Consider the following 20407-nt stretch of genomic DNA (forward strand, 5'->3'; position numbering starts at 1 on the left):
CCATCCATCAGTTACATAAACACAATGTGAATCTGCTCTGAGTTAGTCAGAGGGCATTCGACCATGAGCCTGCTGACTCCAATGCAATAATGTTTTCCTCAAAAATTGATTCGGAGGAAATTGATACTTTCAGCGTCCCTTGTATGCACAGAGACTCTATTTCTATCCCCTGCTTTTCTCTTGTGCCGAGTTTGTCTCAAAGTAAACATAGCATTCTGTATGTATCCCACATGGCATTTATTGTGATGCATTGTGGGGCCAATGGGATACCCTCAAATCCACTAATAGACCTGTTATAGGGGCTGGAAGCCTTTCAGACACAATGGAATTGGCCATATTGCTGCAGAGCTCTCTCATGTCAAATGGTAAGAGGCTCAAAAACCCAAAGCTAAACTACATTAGAATTGCCCATTGTCAACTTTGCTCATGTTCTACTAAGCATTACCTCTGGCTTCCAACAATGCTTAGTTTAGTTTAGTTTAGTTTAGTTTAGTTTAGTTTAGTTTAGTTTAGTTTAGTTTAGGCCGCAATGTACCAAACCCACAGAACACATTGTTTGTTCACTCCAACAACCTGAAACCCAAACAGGCATGAAGAACATTCAGAGGTCTGGAAAAGTCCACAACGATTGAGGACAGAATCAGAAAAAGCAGAGAAGGCCTGGTCAAGACCCAAAATAAGAATCTGGTTCAACTTTCAAACAGGAAAACTGTCCCAATGAATCTGGCAAATGTCCAGAGAAAGGAAAATGTAAACACACAAAGCTCAACTCATACAACCACATCTAGAAGATCTCTCTGCTATAAACTCAAAGAGAGCTATCCAAAATAGATGATTCAGCCAATAGAAAAGCTATATATAGCCCCATTTCTCTTTGCTAATCCCCAGGATGAGGTGGAGTGGGAAAAAAGGTAAACATGAGAAGTTCATCTCCTCTCTGTTTCTCATCATTGTGATTTGACGTCCTGGATGCAACCACCAAGCAGCAGAGTCGCTGTTCTCTTATCTACTTTTCTTCAACAACTAACCCTAACCCATCTGTTGATCTAGCCCTAGGGAGGGACTGACGGAGTAGTCCTTCACTTCCCTAACTTCAACCTGTTGTTTCCTCTTGTGGCAGTCTAGACCCAGAGGAGCAGACTTCTGGGTGGACAGAGCAGGCAGCCATGGCATCACCGGAGCTTGTGGATGGGAGAGACTCGGCCGCAGATAATCTCAACCCTGGAATGGAGGGTGGTGCTCTGTCCAGCGCCGGTAAAAGCTGTCCCGTTCACACCCCCGACCCAGAGGACGCCAAGCGGGGCTTCCGGAAAGGCATAGGGAGGCACAACGATTACATCAAGATCTCCGTGCCTGAGCCCAAAAGCAGTCGTCTGCCCATGGAGTGGTGGAAAACGGCCATTGCATTCTTTTACGCCACCTTCAACTTGGTCCTGACGACGGTTGTCATCACAGTGGTCCATGAGAGGGTCCCGCCCAAAGAAAACAGCCCGCCTCTTCCTGACAAGTTTTTTGACTATATTGACAGGGTCAAGTGGGCATTTACAGTGACAGAGATCAATGGCATGGTCCTGCTGGCCATCTGGCTCGTCCAGTTGTTCTTCTTCAGATACAAGTAAGAATCTGTTCGTACTACCAGTTAATGTGATGTCAAAGTCACAAAATATTCAGTGCATTTCCATAAAACAGTCTTCTAAGAATCATCTGAACATTCAAATAACTTTTTTTCAATCAAAGTATTATATACAATACTTCCTTTAACTGCTTTAAAGGCTAAAATCCACTGTGGATTATTATTACCCTCCTATATCATCAGTATGCAACACATTCCAGGAGTTAATTTGTGATTAATTTGTGTTGCAATTTACTTTTTTGGTGTGTGATGACTTTCGTCAACTTCTGCTTCAGTTAATGACTTCTGAAGTTTCCCAGAACTGGCACCAAAATCTGATGTATGCCGTTGATGTTCTAGATAGCTGAAAATGTTTCTCCAAATTATCTGACAGAATAAGAAAAATATACCACCAACAAAACAAACTGTGTCCAGAAATGCAGGCACTAATATTTATATATATATACTAATATTTGAGTAGATGTTGGCCACTCCCTAAGAAGTTCTGCATGAAGCAAGATGTCCATGCACTTACTCCACTGGATGTCCATGCACTTGTCCCTGCAATGTCCATGCACTTAGTCCACTGGATGTCCATGCACTTGTCCCTGCAATGTCCATGCACTTACTCCACTGGATGTCCATGCACTTGTCCCTGCAATGTCCATGCACTTACTCCACTGGATGTCCATGCACTTGTCCCTGCAATGTCCATGCACTTACTCCACTGGATGTCCATGCACTTGTCCCTGCAATGTCCATGCACTTAGTCCACTGGGCTTCTCCCATTGTCCATTTTGCAGGTCAATAGCAAGCAGGCGGTTCTTCTTCCTGATTGGCACCCTGTACTTGTATCGCTGTGTTACTATGTACTATCACCACCCTGCCTGTACTTGTATCGCTGTGTTACTATGTACTATCACCACCCTGCCTGTACTTGTATCGCTGTGTTACTATGTACTATCACCACCCTGCCTGTACTTGTATCGCTGTGTTACTATGTACTATCACCACCCTGCCTGTACTTGTATCGCTGTGTTACTATGTACTATCACCACCCTGCCTGTACTTGTATCGCTGTGTTACTATGTACTATCACCACCCTGCCTGTACTTGTATCGCTGTGTTACTATGTACTATCACCACCCTGCCTGTACTTGTATCGCTGTGTTACTATGTACTATCACCACCCTGCCTGTACCTGGCATGCTGTGTTACTATGTACTATCACCACCCTGCCTGTACTTGTATCGCTGTGTTACTATGTACTATCACCACCCTGCCTGTACTTGTATCGCTGTGTTACTATGTACTATCACCACCCTGCCTGTACCTGGCATGCTGTGTTACTATGTACTATCACCACCCTGCCTGTACTTGTATCGCTGTGTTACTATGTACTATCACCACCCTGCCTGTACTTGTATCGCTGTGTTACTATGTACTATCACCACCCTGCCTGTACCTGGCATGCTGTGTTACTATGTACTATCACCACCCTGCCTGTACCTGGCATGCTGTGTTACTATGTACTATCACCACCCTGCCTGTACTTGTATCGCTGTGTTACTATGTACTATCACCACCCTGCCTGTACTTGTATCGCTGTGTTACTATGTACTATCACCACCCTGCCTGTACCTGGCATGCTGTGTTACTATGTACTATCACCACCCTGCCTGTACTTGTATCGCTGTGTTACTATGTACTATCACCACCCTGCCTGTACCTGGCATGCTGTGTTACTATGTACTATCACCACCCTGCCTGTACCTGGCATGCTGTGTTACTATGTACTATCACCACCCTGCCTGTACCTGGCATGCTGTGTTACTATGTACTATCACCACCCTGCCTGTACCTGGCATGCTGTGTTACTATGTACTATCACCACCCTGCCTGTACCTGGCATGCTGTGTTACTATGTACTATCACCACCCTGCCTGTACCTGGCATGCTGTGTTACTATGTACTATCACCACCCTGCCTGTACCTGGCATGCTGTGTTACTATGTACTATCACCACCCTGCCTGTACCTGGCATGCTGTGTTACTATGTACTATCACCACCCTGCCTGTACCTGGCATGCTGTGTTACTATGTACTATCACCACCCTGCCTGTACCTGGCATGCTGTGTTACTATGTACTATCACCACCCTGCCTGTACCTGGCATGCTGTGTTACTATGTACTATCACCACCCTGCCTGTACCTGGCATGCTGTGTTACTATGTACTATCACCACCCTGCCTGTACCTGGCATGCTGTGTTACTATGTACTATCACCACCCTGCCGGTACCTGGCATGCTGTGTTACTATGTACTATCACCACCCTGCCTGTACCTGGCATGCTGTGTTACTATGTACTATCACCACCCTGCCTGTACCTGGCATGCTGTGTTACTATGTACTATCACCACCCTGCCTGTACCTGGCATGCTGTGTTACTATGTACTATCACCACCCTGCCTGTACCTGGCATGCTGTGTTACTATGTACTATCACCACCCTGCCTGTACTTGTATCGCTGTGTTACTATGTACTATCACCACCCTGCCTGTACTTGTATCGCTGTGTTACTATGTACTATCACCACCCTGCCTGTACCTGGCATGCTGTGTTACTATGTACTATCACCACCCTGCCTGTACCTGGCATGCTGTGTTACTATGTACTATCACCACCCTGCCTGTACCTGGCATGCTGTGTTACTATGTACTATCACCACCCTGCCTGTACCTGGCATGCTGTGTTACTATGTACTATCACCACCCTGCCGGTACCTGGCATGCTGTGTTACTATGTACTATCACCACCCTGCCTGTACCTGGCATGCTGTGTTACTATGTACTATCACCACCCTGCCTGTACCTGGCATGCTGTGTTACTATGTACTATCACCACCCTGCCTGTACCTGGCATGCTGTGTTACTATGTACTATCACCACCCTGCCTGTACCTGGCATGCTGTGTTACTATGTACTATCACCACCCTGCCTGTACCTGGCATGCTGTGTTACTATGTACTATCACCACCCTGCCTGTACCTGGCATGCTGTGTTACTATGTACTATCACCACCCTGCCTGTACCTGGCATGCTGTGTTACTATGTACTATCACCACCCTGCCTGTACCTGGCATGCTGTGTTACTATGTACTATCACCACCCTGCCTGTACCTGGCATGCTGTGTTACTATGTACTATCACCACCCTGCCTGTACCTGGCATGCTGTGTTACTATGTACTATCACCACCCTGCCTGTACCTGGCATGCTGTGTTACTATGTACTATCACCACCCTGCCTGTACCTGGCATGCTGTGTTACTATGTACTATCACCACCCTGCCTGTACCTGGCATGCTGTGTTACTATGTACTATCACCACCCTGCCTGTACCTGGCATGCTGTGTTACTATGTACTATCACCACCCTGCCTGTACCTGGCATGCTGTGTTACTATGTACTATCACCACCCTGCCTGTACCTGGCATGCTGTGTTACTATGTACTATCACCACCCTGCCTGTACCTGGCATGCTGTGTTACTATGTACTATCACCACCCTGCCTGTACCTGGCATGCTGTGTTACTATGTACTATCACCACCCTGCCTGTACCTGGCATGCTGTGTTACTATGTACTATCACCACCCTGCCTGTACCTGGCATGCTGTGTTACTATGTACTATCACCACCCTGCCTGTACCTGGCATGCTGTGTTACTATGTACTATCACCACCCTGCCTGTACCTGGCATGCTGTGTTACTATGTACTATCACCACCCTGCCTGTACCTGGCATGCTGTGTTACTATGTACTATCACCACCCTGCCTGTACCTGGCATGCTGTGTTACTATGTACTATCACCACCCTGCCTGTACCTGGCATGCTGTGTTACTATGTACTATCACCACCCTGCCTGTACCTGGCATGCATATGACTTGTGCACCTAAGGTGCAAACATCACAGTAGGCATCAGCTGTGGTTGCTCAACCGCATGTGCTCTTGTGTAGCCTCTGGGACTCATTTTGCACAGCCACGCAAGAGAGGCAGCTAAAAAGGAAAAAAATAAGCTATTTTGTCCTTTACAGCCTCAGGACACCAACAATATTGAGGCGCATCAGGAGTTTGATCAAAAATATGTGCTCCTGGCATGTTGTTTTCTGGGTTGTGCAGTGCAGACAGATCAGATGCTGGCCGTTTTACAGTAGTTGTTTTGTTCCCAAGAATCTAAAATGCCTCATACAGTGTATGAAATTGTTTATTTACCTGGAAATAATAAGTTATCTTCAGTAAGTTAAGCACCAGGTACAAGAGCAAGATTGGTTCATGTCCAGTTGATGATCCCTGTTGTTATGTTTGTTTTACTTCCTCGCATCACTCCTCTCTCTTTTCAACCACATCTTTCCCTGATTCATGTCCCTATCTCTCACCATTTCATATTGTGTTACCACTGATCCAATCTGTAACCATTTCCCCCTCTTTCCCTCCAATACTACTTTGGTTTCAGTTGCATGGAGACTCGCAGGCAAAAATACAGCGTGTCCTGACATTGATCTCAGGTGGAGGCCTGTCCATAACTGGCTCGCATCTCATGTGTGGAGACTTCCTCTACAGTGGACACACTGTCATGCTCACCCTCACCTAACTATTCATCAAGGAGTGTGAGTAGTAAAATCAATGTTTGTATTACTTGATGTTAATTGATGTGACATTTCCATTAATTATATTAAATTGTAATATTTTGATAGAGTCTAGATTAGTGTGACCCCTCCTATGTGTGATTCATTCCCCACCCCCATGCCCACATGACCATATCATATATATACACATGGACCATTCAGATACTTGCAGGATACAACTGGCAAGCATTGCCATCATTCTCACTTGTATGTCTTTTAGCGTGCTAGTAATATCATAGTGCACAGCAGAGATGACCAAATATGATGACAGAAACAAAATCCTGGCTGGCTAAAAATAATAATAATAAAAAACAGATTTTAAGACTTTTTTTGTTCACTGTAAATTTAACAATATGTAAATTTCGAGGTTGGAGTGTGTCAAGTAACGTTAACACTTTTTTCGCCATATCTGTGGGTTTCAGGGAATTCTCTTATGCTTGCCTCAGTGCCATTTGGCTGACAGTGGAGATATGGACATGAACGTCATGAATAATCACCGCTGTCTTCCTTTTCCTTCCTTGTGCCAAGACTCTCCGCGGTCGTTCTGGTGGCTGCTGAGTGCCACGGGCGTGGTCTGCATCTTGGTGGCTCACGAGCACTACAGTGTGGATGTGGTTGTGGCCTATTTCATCACCTCCCGCCTCTTCTGGTGGTACCACACCATGGCAAACTTACAGGTCTGAACACACAGCCGCACTACTTTTGTGTACTAGTATGTGTTTGTATAGGTGGGTGGGGGGCCCTGTGTGTGTGCATATACATATATATACTGTATATGTAGAAGGCTTTTTGGGTGAGTAATTCATTCATTCAGTCAGTCAGTCAGGAACAGATAGCGGATAGGATTTCATCAGTGATGATGTTGTCAGTGATGTCAGTGATGTCATGCCAAATATTTTGGTGGCTTCATCCTTGTCAGGTATTTTGACTCTTGACTGTAAGAGGGTCGTCTTCATTAAGAAGGTCCTCATGTTTTTCTCTGAAACTGATTCTGTTGAGAAGTTCTGCATATGTTCTGTCGTTGCCTTGGCGATGGTTCTGTTCCAGTTACACAGCTGAACATCTGCCAGAGATTGAAGCTGTCGAAAACATCTTTAAACCTGCCAAACTTGGGCTGTTGAAAGATTTAGTTTCCTCGAATAGGCTTGAGTTGCATGAGGTCACCTGATTGCTACATGACGCACGTGGTCCTGGGCCGAATTTGCCCTTGTTTTTTTCTTTTTCCAGTCATTTTTCTATATATTTTTTTTTTATTGTTTTCTTTCTGATTTTCCCCACGTTTTTCGTTGCTCCACCCCCTCTGCCGATCTGGGGAAAGTTGTAGGCTAGCACATGCCTTCTCCAACACGTGCAGTCACCAGCCGCTTCTTTTCACCTGGGAGGATCACACTATTCCCCCCAGTTTCCCTCCCCCCGAACAGGTGCCCTGACCGACCAGAGGAGGCACTAGTGCAGCGACCAGGACACATACCCTTAATCCGGCTTCCCACCCGCAGACACAGCCAATTGTGCCACAGGTAACACAGGAGCTCGAACCTGCGACCCTCGTGTTGGTAGGCAGAGAATCTACTGCTGCACTACCCAGACGCCCTAGAGCGGGCATAATTGTGTTGTAAACAAAGCTGAAGGCTCCACTCCCTGAACACAGTGTATACTCATGTAACACAGTGTATACTCATGTAACACAGTGTATACTCATGTAACACAGTGTATACTCATGTAACACAGTGTTTACTCATGTAACACAGTGTATACTCATGTAACACAGTGTATACTCATGTAACACAGTGTTTACTCATGTAACACAGTGTATACTCATGTAACACAGTGTATACTCATGTAACACAGTGTATACTCATGTAACACAGTGTATACTCATGTAACACAGTGTATACTCATGTAACACAGTGTATACTCATGTAACACAGTGTATACTCATGTAACACAGTGTTTACTCATGTAACACAGTGTATACTCATGTAACACAGTGTTTACTCATGTAACACAGTGTATACTCATGTAACACAGTGTTTACTCATGTAACACAGTGTATACTCATGTAACACAGTGTATACTCATGTAACACAGTGTATACTCATGTAACACTGTATACTCATGTAACACAGTGTATACTCATGTAACACAGTGTTTACTCATGTAACACAGTGTATACTCATGTAACACAGTGTTTACTCATGTAACACAGTGTATACTCATGTAACACAGTGTATACTCATGTAACACAGTGTATACTCATGTAACACAGTGTTTACTCATGTAACACAGTGTATACTCATGTAACACAGTGTATACTCATGTAACACAGTGTATACTCATGTAACACAGTGTATACTCATGTAACACAGTGTTTACTCATGTAACACAGTGTATACTCATGTAACACAGTGTATACTCATGTAACACAGTGTATACTCATGTAACACAGTGTATACTCATGTAACACAGTGTATACTCATGTAACACAGTGTATACTCATGTAACACAGTGTATACTCATGTAACACAGTGTTTACTCATGTAACACAGTGTTTACTCATGTAACACAGTGTATACTCATGTAACACAGTGTATACTCATGTAACACAGTGTATACTCATGTAACACAGTGTTTACTCATGTAACACAGTGTATACTCATGTAACACAGTGTATACTCATGTAACACAGTGTATACTCATGTAACACAGTGTTTACTCATGTAACACAGTGTATACTCATGTAACACAGTGTTTACTCATGTAACACAGTGTTTACTCATGTAACACAGTGTATACTCATGTAACACAGTGTTTACTCATGTAACACAGTGTATACTCATGTAACACAGTGTATACTCATGTAACACAGTGTTTACTCATGTAACACAGTGTATACTCATGTAACACAGTGTTTACTCATGTAACACAGTGTTTACTCATGTAACACAGTGTATACTCATGTAACACAGTGTATACTCATGTAACACAGTGTATACTCATGTAACACAGTGTTTACTCATGTAACACAGTGTATACTCATGTAACACAGTGTATACTCATGTAACACAGTGTATACTCATGTAACACAGTGTTTACTCATGTAACACAGTGTATACTCATGTAACACAGTGTTTACTCATGTAACACAGTGTATACTCATGTAACACAGTGTATACTCATGTAACACAGTGTATACTCATGTAACACAGTGTATACTCATGTAACACAGTGTATACTCATGTAACACAGTGTATACTCATGTAACACAGTGTTTACTCATGTAACACAGTGTATACTCATGTAACACAGTGTATACTCATGTAACACAGTGTATACTCATGTAACACAGTGTATACTCATGTAACACAGTGTATACTCATGTAACACAGTGTATACTCATGTAACACAGTGTATACTCATGTAACACAGTGTATACTCATGTAACACAGTGTATACTCATGTAACACAGTGTTTACTCATGTAACACAGTGTTTACATGAGTCATAGTATACTAGGGCTCACCCATTCTTTACTGTCTGCCTAGTGATACATGATGGTTGTCTTGTGCTCAGGGGATTTGCCTCAAAGTGCAGCTAAAATAATTACATGTCAACACAAGTATTCATTGCATTTTATGTTTAAAGTAATTGTTTTTTACTGTATACTTTTACAGTAAGTGCAGATATATTTAGACTGTGTGTCAAAATCCTCTGCTTGTTATTTCCAGGAACAGTCAGCATCACTTTTCAGAATGGTTATCCACCCCCTCTATTGGCCAAATGGTTGAAAGACACCTGAATGGCAGCAGTTGAGTCTGGATCTGGAATTATCATTCAAATTATATTGGATCTGTGATCATCAGTCATGTGATGAATATGTTTGGCATATTCCTCACAATTTCACAATTAAGGTGGCCAGCCTTGTACAAAGGTAGTGCTGTGTGTTGTGGGAGAATGAAAATCTAAGTTTGAGACATCAGATTATGCCAGATTATGTTACTGTAGTTAAATATCAGAATGGCTATACACTCTTCAAGATTTAGGCCTATACTGTCCCCACTACCAAGTAGAGCCCCACCTAATTTTCAAAATGGCAGTCGATGATAAATCACACTCTCACACTCACACAATCACACTCTCGGTTTCTCTGGGGAATGTCTTCATTTAAGGAAGCTGATTCGATGTTCTTTTCTAACCCACCCAGCTGCACTCCTACACCAATACTCAGGACGCCCACCCAGCTGCACTCCTACACCAATACTTAGGACGGCCCCAAAAGTCATCAGTCTTAATGATAATTGACAATATCAATCAATCTTATATCAATCAATCTTGAAGCAGTTTCCCCTGGCCAGATGCCAATATTATCAAAGCTGGGCATGACAACTCTGAAATTCACAGTGTTTGCTGGTCTCACCACTGTCTGGCAGATTGATTTTTGCAAAGCAGGCCACTGAACCAGTGATAAGAAACTGGAGGTCCACATACTTCATCCTTAGTTTAGGAATCTTAGAAATCGTCTGGTACCAAATTAGGTTCAGGAATAGTTGCAGGATGAGGTTAAGTGTGATTCCACCCAAGCAGCCCAGTAGACTGGTCCGGTGCTCTCAGGGGAGGGCAATCTTCAGGAGAGACTTCAGATATCTTGTCCAAAGTATGGCACGAGCACACGGATCAAGTGTATAGACTTGTATTAAAGGACTAACGTTTCGACGCCAAGTGCGTCTTCATCAGAGTACTTTAATAAAAGCCTACTATACACTAGGTTCAGGAATCCTTTGATGTGTAGTATATGCATGCTGCATTAGCTACAGAGATGGCAAGTAACTAAGTACAAATACTTTGTTACTGTACTTAAGTAGGATTTATCTGTACTTTACTGAGTATTTATTTTTCAGACTTTTTACTTTTACTCCCACTGTTGTGGCTGGTAATTACATAATTAAACCCTATATTGAACATGTGTACATATATATATATGTATGTGATCGGTGCTCTTAAAGTGACTGTCTTCTATCTGTCTAGTCTTCTCTAGAGACGTACATGATGGCCAAATACCTGCTGGAGGTGACCTTGCTGGACTATGACATGGTGCAGTACTGGCCCTCTGAGCTGGCCGCTGCCTCCCTCTGCCTCTCCCAGCTGCTGGTTGAAGAGTTCTCATGGGTGAGTTTACTCACTGAAGTCTGAAGGTGACTTACAGGACTTAAACAATAGAACCCCTTTCATGGGGACCATTTTGTGTCGATAGAAAGGCAGGGTAAACACAGGTGCAAGAAAAACCGTCATGTTTCCAACCTAAACTCGTGGAAGTTGGAAACCCTCATTAGTGTTTTTGGCTTGCACCTGCGTTTACCGTGCCTTTCCGACGCAAAATGCCCCCCGTAAAAAGGGCCCATCAACCAACACTCGACTGAATGTATCTCTCCTCCCTTGTGTTGCAGTCTCCTAAACAGCAGGCCGACACCACGTATAGACCAGAACAGCACATCCGGGTAATTTGCAAAACTTGAAGGCCGCGCCCCTTTTTAGGGGATAACACAAGCCACTCGCGTTGACTTCAATGTAAAATAGCAGTACCCAAAACATCTATAGAAAAATAACAGAATTAATTTCCTTTATAAATGACCCAAAGACACCATGACATGACAATATATTTCAACTCGGCCGGCCATAGAATGCGCAAGATACATCGACACGAGGTACTTGCCTTATATGAACGCTGTATCCAGTTTCCACCAGGTTACATGCATCGTCCACATTGACGGTGTCACGCCTACCCTATCGCAGACCAGTTTTTTGTTTTTTTTTATTGTTACGGTAGTTAAACTATAACAACACAGCAACTCTTCGGCATATCTCTATCAAATTAAATTAAAAGTTTCACATTTTTATGTTTATATTGATGCCCGAAACACTATATTAAAAATCCCAGAAAATCCCATTAGTGGAAATATGTTAAAATTACATTTTTTCAAAATGGCTGCCATTATTAAAATGTTGGCCATATCTTGACTCCAACTAGACCTAAAATTACAAATTTGGTGTCTATTTCCACATTTTTGGGGGCAAGGAATCCACAGAAATGGTTGTTGAGCCTCTAAGTAGAACAGATTTTTATTTTCTCATGTAAGTATGTAGTCGTAATACAACATGTCATTTCTCACAATGTTAGCTACAACTTCGTATTTGATAATCATACACATTTTGGGTGATACCCACTACCCTTGAGCATATTGAAGTGCTTGCCATTGAAAAAAAAAGTTTGTTGTTTCATATTTCCAATTAAAAATGTGTTACGGTAATGAATTTATTCCCTCACAGTGTCTCTAAAAGTGTCTGGAAATACATCAAAAATGAGCACATCTATCTATCTAAGGGAGCTAGGGCTCTGTTTGTTTGTCTGTTTGTCTGTCCGTCCCACTGATGACATCATCTCGAGCAATTGTGATGCCATCAGTGATGTCACTCGAGCAATTGTGATGTCATCAGTGATGTCATAAATCCTTCCTGGCTCACCCTATATAAGTGGAAGCAGTGTGTCTTTTTACACGCAAGCATCCATTCCCATAAAACACCACCAGCAAGCATCCAGTCTGTCCATAAGAGGAAAAAGCAGCTCCTGCTGGTATATCAGTTGTGTGACCCCACAGACCTGCAGCGTAGGACCGAAGAGATACAAACTCCCCAGGTGGCTATTAATCGCTCAGCCTCCCTCTCCATCTAACATCAACTCCGCCAGTACCTCATCCACACTACAACAGTGAGGCAAGTAACTACTACTTTTGTTTGTGAATTTACTGATTCCTACTTGTATTGTTGTGAGATGCCTCGCAACAAAAAACGGAATCAGATGATGAAAAAGCTACATGCTGCAAAGAAACCTGAACCTGCTTTGAATCACTTAGTTTTAGCTATGCAATGTTCTAAGCAGACTGGATGGCATGCAGCAGAAGCAGATGATAGAACGCTCATCCATAAGAGACTTGAGACTTGACTTGGACTTGTGACCAAAGACGTGAGACTTGACTTGGAGTATAGCTAAAATACTTCAGCCTTGACTTGGGGACTCTAGCTCAAAGCCTTGAGACTTGCCCGGCCACGACCCATTGCTGCGCAGCAGCTATAATTGTTTATTTATGTTTGTTTATTGTTTATTTGCACAAAGAAAATGAATAACAACAGATAGTACCTTAGAAAGTATCTTAATTAGCTATTATTAAGCTATACCTATTAGTAAGCTATTAGCTAACTAGTAAGTGCTTATTAAGCTAGCCTACTTTGAATGGTAACACACAAAGACTGTCATTAACAGACGATAAATGGCGGTCAACTTATCCATAACCTTCGAATATGGAGAGTACTTAGCCTACCTGTCCACTCGTCTGCATGTTTGAGCTACAACTTGCGCTGTGCCTTGCTGAAATCAAATTGCCTCCAATGCGAAGCAGCTGCTTATGCGAGCTGCAGGGCTAGCTCAGCGAGCTGCAAGGCAGGCGAACTCGCGTAGGGTGCAAGATGCCTAGTGGATTATAATTTCAATTTGAATGGTGAAATTAGATCCTACTTGATATCTTTGAGTTTTGCTATGAGTTGTACCATGTTCATGAGAATCACACACCTGTGGCATTCTCAATCCTCCCATAGGACATGGATGAAAGGCCAGGGGGTCTCTGATTTCGGATATTGATGTGTCCAACTGCTGCTATGTCACAGCTATCAGAGGTACTGGTTTGGCTCTCTGGTGTAACTCCAGCTATAATGCCCATAACATGGAATGTGTTGTGGCCATCAATGGTTCTGATGTTATGGTCCAATAAGTGGGCGGGCGGTGTGTGTGCCACGATAGACCCCTTTCACAGCCACCATTTTGTGTCTAAAAGGCAGGAAGTTTCACAGGTGCACCAAAACCTTAATTAGGGTGTCCAACTTCCAGTCCATTTAGGTGTTCCAGTGCTGGGGCGCTAATTAGTGAGTTGGTTGCACCTGCGTTTCCCCTGCCTTTTAGACACAAAATGGCAGCTGTGAAAAGGGCTAATTGTGATGTCACGATTGTCATGTATCAGTGATGTCATCAGTGATGTCACTTGAGCAATTGTGATGTCATCAGTGATGTCACTTGAGCAATTGTGATGTCATCAGTGATGTCACTCGAGCAGTGATGTCACAAGCAATTGTGATGTCATCAGTGATGTCACTTGAGCAATTGTGATGTCATCAGTGATGTCACTCGAGCAATTGTGATGTCATCAGTGATGTAATAAATCCTTCTGTGGTGTTTTATGGCAGTTGGCATCCTTTATGTTGCATTACCGCCTGGCTGAGGCTTTATAAGTGATTGGAGTATAAGTAGGGAGAAGAGCACAAGTGGTAGGCTACATCATCTCCAGAGTAAGTGTTTATTGTTTATTTATGTTTGTTTATTGTTTATTTGCACAAAGAAAATGAATAACAGATAGTACAAGTATCTTAATAAGCTATTATTAAGCTATACCTATTATAGCTAACTAGTAAGTGCTTACATTACATTACATTACGTCATTTGGCAGACGCTTTTATCCAAAGCGACTTACAATAACACATTTTTTGTCAGCAATAGAGCAATCAACTATGGAGCACAGTCTATGACAACTACAACTTCTGAAGGAACAGTGGTACAAGTTTAGGTTAGTGGTACAAGGTTGGTTAGTTTTTTTTTTTTTTTTTTTCTTTTTTTGAAAGAGAGAGAACGAAGTTAGATCAAGAAGGGCCCAGATGGAGCCTGAAAAGGTGTGTCTTTAGTCTTTTCCGAAAGATCGGCAGTGATTCAGCTGTCCTGACCGAAGGTGGAAGCTCGTTCCACCATTGAGGTGCCAGGGACGAGAAGAGTCGAGATCAGGATGAGCGACTTTTGAGCCCCCGTAGCGAAGGAGGGGCGAGGCGACCTGCACTGGTGGAGGAGCGAAGGGAGCGCTGAGAGGTTTGGAACCTGACCATCGATTGCAGGTAGCGGGGAGCTGACTGGTGTACTGCCCTGTAGGCCAGTACCAGTGTCTTGAATTTGATGCGGGCCGGGATGGGAAGCCAGTGGAGCTCCTGGAAGAGGGGAGTGACGTGAGAGAATTTGGGTTTATTAAGCTAGCCTACTTTGAATGGTAACAGACAATGACTGTCATTGGTAACAGACAATAAATGGCGGTCAACTTACCCATAACCTTCGGATATGGAGACTTAGCCTACCTGTCCACTCGTCTGCATGTTTGAGCTACAACTTGCGCTGTGCCTTGCCGAAATCAAATTGCCTCCAATGCGAGACTGGTGAATGACATGACTATGAAGTTATGGTTTGCGATGGCTGTCTGAGGGAACAAGATGTGCATGAAAACTCACCCTTTTCCACTAACTAACATTAGAACATATTAGCCACACTTACATTTTTTATGTTTTGTTTTGTTATGTTACAGTATGTTTGGTAGGGCTTTTCCCTAGCCCCACCCCTTTCCTGACCACACCCCCTCCCACCTCCCACATACACCCCCCCCCGATACACCTGTCCATGCCCCCTACCCACCTCTCGAATCCAGACTCTCTACGACCTTCCTATCCCTATCAACGGACTCTTTTCCCTAGCCCCGCCCCCTCCATTGAGCCGACCGGGATCGAATCCGCCCCAAAATGTAATGGGTTCTTCCTTGGCCCACGCTACACCCTTCCACCAAGTTTCATGAAAATCGGCCCAGTAGTTTTGCCGTAATCCTCCTGCTAACAGACAAATGGTCAGACAAACGGCACCGAAAACACAACCTCCTTTGTGGAGACAATGCCAATTTTGACAATGTTCCACTACTGGGATTTTCTGGGATTTTTAGTATGTTAAATTGGAAGGTTTCAAGAGCTGAATACAACAAAAATCATTTCTGTTGCAATTAGTTTAAGGTTGGGTCATTTTTTCTCACAGATTCCCTAGACTAATGCCCCTCCACTACTACCAGCTGCTAGTGGGCTACACTAGCAGGCTAGCCCGAGAGCTAACTTACTTAGCTTTACTGCTGTACGTTTAAAGGTCGCTTCTTCTCTTAGCTTAGCTCTCCTCACAAGCTGCTGCAGCTGCCAGCATTTGGCAGCGGCTGCTGCTTCATTAACGTTACCGTTAGCTAGCGTTTCTGCATGATCTGAAAAATGGTGCAGGCTAACTTAATGTAATTGCAGCTGTGATAACATTGCATTTGCTGGCTCCATCATCAGTGTCTGCGAAATATGCAAACTATGTATCAGCTTTTTATCAGTTTATCAGCCTTCTGAACAAACAACTTGGTAAATTGATCATGTTTGATGTTTGGTGTGAACCCCTGGCTATTATTTAGATCCCTCTTGTAGGGTGACCAGATGTCATCTGGTCATCTGTGTGGCTCTAGTTTTCAAAAGGCCAAACCACTGAGAGAGAGAGCAAGCGAGAGAATAATTAAACTCTTGTTCTGGCTTTCTGATGTCTAATTTATTATGGATATAAAAGACAGCAAAATCCAAGGGATGTACATGTATAAAAGTGCGGACACTTATTTCCAACATGGTCCCTGAGATGGGCGACAATACATCATAAAGTATTTTGATACAAATTACAAATACTTGCTCAAAAAATGTATCACAATACAAATACAAAATACTGGTCTGAAAAATGTATTTGAAATACAAATACGTATTTTGTATTTTGAAAATACATAAAAATACATTTTATAAAAACTGATAAAGAGCTGCAACAATTAGTCAATTGATCGATTTATTGCCAAATATTACATTAATGTCTTATTTTGATGATCTATTAATCATTTTGAGATTTGAGATGATTTTTTTAAGGAAAAATGTCCTAATTCTCTGATTCCAGCTTCTCAAATGTGAAATTTTCTGGTTTCTTTAGATCGTAAATCGTCTCTTTAGTCCTCTGTGACAGTATTCTCCTTTGTGTACTCTAACACACTACAGTTCTTCAATTTCAGTTTTAGCTGTTTTTCAGCACAGCTAATTTTTCCCTCACTTCAGCTGTTAATCACCTTCTGTGAGGGCTTTTGACTTATAGGCAGCATTTTCTACATGTTAACCTCAAGTTTTGGAACTTTGACCATGTTTAGCAATAGATATCTGACATCATAACAGTATCCCTGGAGATGATGCGCCATGGCTGCAGTTATGGAAATCGCCGGTTTCACCACACACACTGCCACCACACACACCGCCACACACTTAGCCAATTTTAATTAAAGAAGATAATTAGTTGTGTCTCTCTAATATGATACACTGGTTCGAATATGCAGTAAACCATTTCATTTGCAGATAGGCCAGTGCATGCAATATCTAAATTAACAATTTATATTCATAATTTATCTCTGGGGGAATTTCCACCAATACAAGGCGTCATACTAGTTTAGACGAAGAAGTGATGTGAAGTCTGACTCAAGACCCACCGTTCTCTGACTCTGATTTGTGGTTGAGTTTGTTCTGAGGTAAGACAATCAGAAGCAGAGTAGATGTGACATGTCACATTGCGTTTTTTTTCTCCACAGTTTAAACCGGTGTCAATGTAAAAAAATGTGTCAATTTGAGAATAAAATCACATTCACAAAATCACATAAAATACACAAAATACAAGGTCTGAAAGTATTTTGATACAAATTACAACTTATTTTTCTCAGTCCAGCCAAATACAAATGACAAAATACTAGGGGTGTCACGATACACTCAGTTCACGATACGATACGTATCACGATACTGGGTTCACGATAACGATACGATACGATACGATTTTAACAATATTTTTTTTAACTTGAATAATGACAATATATGACTGGAAAAGTAGTATTTTATTTGAAATGCACAAATACAAAACATGCTGTTGTGGGAAATTGTTATTACAATAACAACTAGAAAAAACATGAGATTGGAGATAAGGCTTATCTTGAAATAGAATGAGTTACACCGTCACTTAGATTTACTTTGAACTAAAAGGTTTCTCAGCAGTATAAATTCTCATTATGCATCTTCAGTTTTTCTTCAAACTCAAACAACAAGACTTTTCTTAGTCTATTTTTTATGCATCTTCAGTTTTTCCTGTCAAGTAAACAGTTTTGCCAGAAACTCAATTGAATGGTTTCTCTCCTGTATAACTTCTCATGTGTCTCTTCAGAGACTTGTTCAACTGAACTACTTTCCACACATTGAACTTCAACAAACAAAGACGTTTCTTTGTCTACTTTTGAAAAAAAAAAAAAAAAAATGTTTTTTTTTTTTTTTTTTTTTTTCACGATATGAGATTTCATCTCAACGATACATATCGTGACGTTTTACTATCGCGAAATTTCGTGGGACGATATATTGTGACACCCCTACAAAATACACAAATGTATTTGAAATACGTATTTTAAATACATGTATTTAAAATACTGCCCATCTCTAGTCCCTGGTCGTAAAAACGGGGCATACAGTAAAATAAACAATTACAGATCAATCAAGAATAAAGGAAAACGAACTTGATGTTGACTTGTCTGAAATTATATGGGACAAGAGTGTATCTATAGTCCAGCTCTGCTCAGTTAACAGCAGACACCAACTGATCCAATTGATGAGTGTCCTGAACAAACTGAAAATACTTAGTAAAGTAATGTGGACAAAGGACATGCAATATTTTATAGACCATGATGAGTTTTAACTGTTGATCTCTACTTTCAACGGGGAGCCAATTCAACTCTGAATGAATTGGGCTTATATGCGTTCTTGGATTGAGGTTGAAGACCCTGGAAACCCAAAATAAATATGCATTTTGAGTTCTTCACACCACAGGAACATATGTAACTTAATAAGCCACCAGCCAAATTTGAACTATGATGAATGTTGCAAATTATATAAATTTAGGTTTGAAAGTCATGGAGAACTGAGGCAGAATTATCCCTTCATGCTCCCTGGCGGAATGTCTGGGCGTGTCGCATTGAACCAGCTCTCAAATCGCGGGGGGAGGGGGAGAGGTGGGGTGGAGTGGAGTTGTCCTTGCTGGCATTGGCTACTGGGAATACGCATACGAATGGGCCCCATTCAGACTGAGGGGCACTTTACACGAGTAAAGTTTACATTCTCACCCAACCCGACAAATATTAAAACTTTAAAACAGTTTGGGTTTTTTTTTTAAACAGTTTGGGGGTTTTTTTAGCTTGAAAAAAGCTTTTTGGCAAGTCGAAATGACTGCGGAAAGCATACTCTACTTCCGTGTTTAAAACCGGAAAGACGATTACGAAATTACGTCATGCAGCGAGGACCCGGAGCGCTGAGTTTGCTATCTGTCAAACCCTACTGTAGGCTACTGGCAGTGAGAAAACTCTGTCGACGTGCTTTTGTAACTAATGTTAAATGCCGACCGGGTACAGCTATCGGCTCCTCGCAGCAGTAACGTTCTGAACATGTAACTGAAGTTGGCCGCAGTGTAGCTTAATTCTGAATGTTGCCAAACTTAATTCATACTGACGTTTTATTTGGTTGCCAACTCGCGCACGGCTATGGCGTAATCGCGTGTGTTGCCTGTGCAGGCACGTCAGAGTTTCTGAAATGTGCCGTTCCAAAGCGATTACATCCCTCAGCGGGAAGCGTATCAAACAATTCCACTCTGGAGGGTGGTTTCAAAATGTGTCGTTTCCTAAGCGCGAATTCGACGTCGCCGTCTAAAAGGGAGGCACTAACGATAAAATAATTCCCTGTTTCCATAGGAAACCGTCGTCGTGTAAAGTGCCCCAGAGTCCCAGCGGGCTGTGGGGGCACGAAGGTTTTGTTGAATGGACAACTGCAAGCTACGTCACTGATTGGCTCCTCCTAGTGATGTCACAAAGAGGGGAATTTGAAGCAGTTCAGCACCGCCCAATTCAAAGCTGCCTCACGAAAAAAAATGAATATTGAAATGGCGATATTTAGGATTTGGGTTGAAACTAATGTCTCAAACTTTTTGAGGCTTATAATTACTCACACAAGACCCTAAATTACATAGTTAGAAGGTTTTTGTGGATTTCAGTTTCCAGGGTCTTTAAGAATAACCCTCATTAGTTTGTTTTGAGCTTTTTGAAGCCTGTCTTTTAATCTTTAGTTAAACCACTGTACCAGG

At 42.3% G+C, this 20407-nt stretch overlaps 1 pseudogene across 1 annotated transcript; it reads left to right on the top strand.

Moving 5' to 3' along the window:
• Window positions 1–1166: 1166 nt before the first annotated feature.
• Window positions 1167–16240, top strand: LOC310780630 (phosphatidylcholine:ceramide cholinephosphotransferase 2-like; annotated as a pseudogene). The gene is made up of 8 exons: window positions 1167–1615; window positions 2416–2481; window positions 5519–5570; window positions 6127–6280; window positions 6827–6975; window positions 11320–11460; window positions 11739–11789; window positions 16232–16240. The product of its transcript is annotated as a phosphatidylcholine:ceramide cholinephosphotransferase 2-like (transcript).
• Window positions 16241–20407: the final 4167 nt, after the last annotated feature.

This window comes from Poromitra crassiceps (assembly GCF_964638095.1).
Source record: "Poromitra crassiceps genome assembly, chromosome: 8".
Taxonomy (NCBI): Eukaryota; Metazoa; Chordata; class Actinopteri; order Beryciformes; family Melamphaidae; genus Poromitra; species Poromitra crassiceps.